This window comes from Phalaenopsis equestris, unplaced genomic scaffold, assembly GCF_001263595.1.
Source record: "Phalaenopsis equestris unplaced genomic scaffold, ASM126359v1 Scaffold000715, whole genome shotgun sequence".
NCBI lineage: Eukaryota > Viridiplantae > Streptophyta > Magnoliopsida > Asparagales > Orchidaceae > Phalaenopsis > Phalaenopsis equestris.
This window is the reverse complement of record NW_018165155.1, coordinates 638,747-640,949: the sequence shown is the minus strand read 5'-3', so window position 1 is coordinate 640,949 and position 2,203 is coordinate 638,747.

Below are 2,203 nucleotides of genomic sequence, written 5' to 3'. Positions count from 1 at the left end.
GGTCCTTACCTTCTGATGCTCTCTCTCTTGAGATTGACCCTTATCTGTCAATTCTCATTTTGAATCAGTCACTACCTTCTGATTCACCTCTTTCGAGGTCAGTCCTTACCTTCCGACGCTCTCTTTTTGAGGTTTACCCTTACCTGTCAATGCTCATCTTTGAATCAGTCACTACATTTTGATTCATTACCTCTGAGTTTGGTCCTTACCTTCCGATGCTCTCTTTTTGAGGTTGACCATTACCTGTCAATTCTCATCTTTGAATCAGTCACTACCTCCTGATTAGCCCCTTTTGAGGTTAGTCCTTACCTTTCGACACTCTCTTTTTTAGGTTGACCCTTACCTGTCAATTGTCATTTAGAAGCGGTCCCTACCTTCTGATTCACCCCTTCAAGGTCGGTCCTTACCTTCCGATGCTCTCTCTTGAGATTGACCCTTACCTGTCAATTCTAATCTTCAAATCAGTCACTACCTTTTGATTCACCCCTTTTGAGGTTGGTCCTTACCTTCCGACGCTCTCTTTTTGAGGTTGACCCTTACCTGTAAATTCTCATCTTTGAATCAGTCACTATCTTCTGATTCATTACCTTTAAGGTCGGTCCTTACCTTCTGATGCTCTCTCTTGAGATTGACCTTTACCTGTTAATTCTCATTTAGAATCAATCGCTACCTCTGATTTGCTCCTTTTGAGGTCGGTCCTTACCTTCCGACTCTCTCTTTTTGAGGTTGACCCTAACCTTTCAATTCTCATTTAGAATCGGTCCCTACCTTCTGATTTACCCCTTCATGGCCGGTCCTTACCTTCCGACGCTTTCTCTTGAGATTGACCCTTACCTGTCAATTCTCATCTTCAAATCAATCACTACCTTCTGATTCACCCCTTTTGAGGTTGGTCTTTACCTTTCAAGGCTCTCTTTTTGAGGTTGACCCTTACGTGTCAATTGTCATCTTTGAATCAGTCACTACCTTTTGATTCATTACCTTTGAGTCTTTCGAGGTCTGTCCCTACCATCCAACGCTCTCTTTTTGGGATTGATTCTTACCTATCAATTCTCATTTAGAATCAATCACTACCTTTGATTCACCCCTTTCGAGGTCGGTCCTTACCTTTCGACGCTCACTTTTTGAGGTTGACCCTTACCTATCAATTCTCATCTTCGAATTAGTCACTACTTTCTGATTCACCCCTTTTGAGGTTGGTCCTTATCTTTCGATGCTCTATTTTTGAGGTTGACCTCTACCTATCAATTCTCATCTTCTAACCAGTCACTACCTCGAATTAGTCACTACCTTCTGATTCACCCCTTTCAAGGTCAGTCCTTACCTTCTGACGGTCTCTCTTGAGATTGACCCTTACCTGTCAATTCTCATCTTCGAATCAGCCACTACCTTTTGATTCACCCCTTTCAAAGTTGGTCCTTACCTTCCGACGCTCTCTTTTTGAGATTGACACTTACCTGTCAATTATCATCTTTGAATTAGCCACTACCTTTTGATTCATTACTTTTGAGATCAGTCCTTAGCTTCCGACGCTCTCTCTTGAGATTTACCCTTACTTGTCAATTCTCATTTAGAATTGGTCCCTATCTCTTGATTCACCATTTTCGAGGCCAGTTCTTACCTTACGACTCTCTCTTTTTTGAGGTTGGCCTTTACCTGTCAATTCTCATCTATAAATCAGTTACTACCTTCTGATTTGCCCCTTTCGAGGTCGGTCCTTACCTTCTGGCGCTCTCTTTTTCTGACTTTGGTCTCTTGAGCCTTTGGGAAACTCATGTAGATAGTCCCCTAAACCTACTAGCGTTAGGCTAGGGTTTAGCTAAGGCCAGTACATAGAGGACCCAAATGGGGTTTCCATTGGTCCATGACTTACTTTTAGTGGTTAGTTCCCAAATTTTTCCCAAAATACTCAGCCTGGTCTTTTGCCCCTAAACTCCCCCAAATTACCTAAGTACCATTGAAACCCTAAATTTGGTCAAAATTCCCAATTTATCCAAAATACCCAAACTTGTTCAAAAATCATTTCAAACCTTTTGAAAACACACAAATTACCCAAAATCATCAAAAAGTTGCCAAATTACCAAAATGCCCATGATGGACACAAAATTTCAAAATTCTAAAAACTCCCTAAATATTTTAAATGTTCCCACTTTAGTTTATCACAACTACCACATGCCCCAATTTGGCAAATTTCACCGTCTTT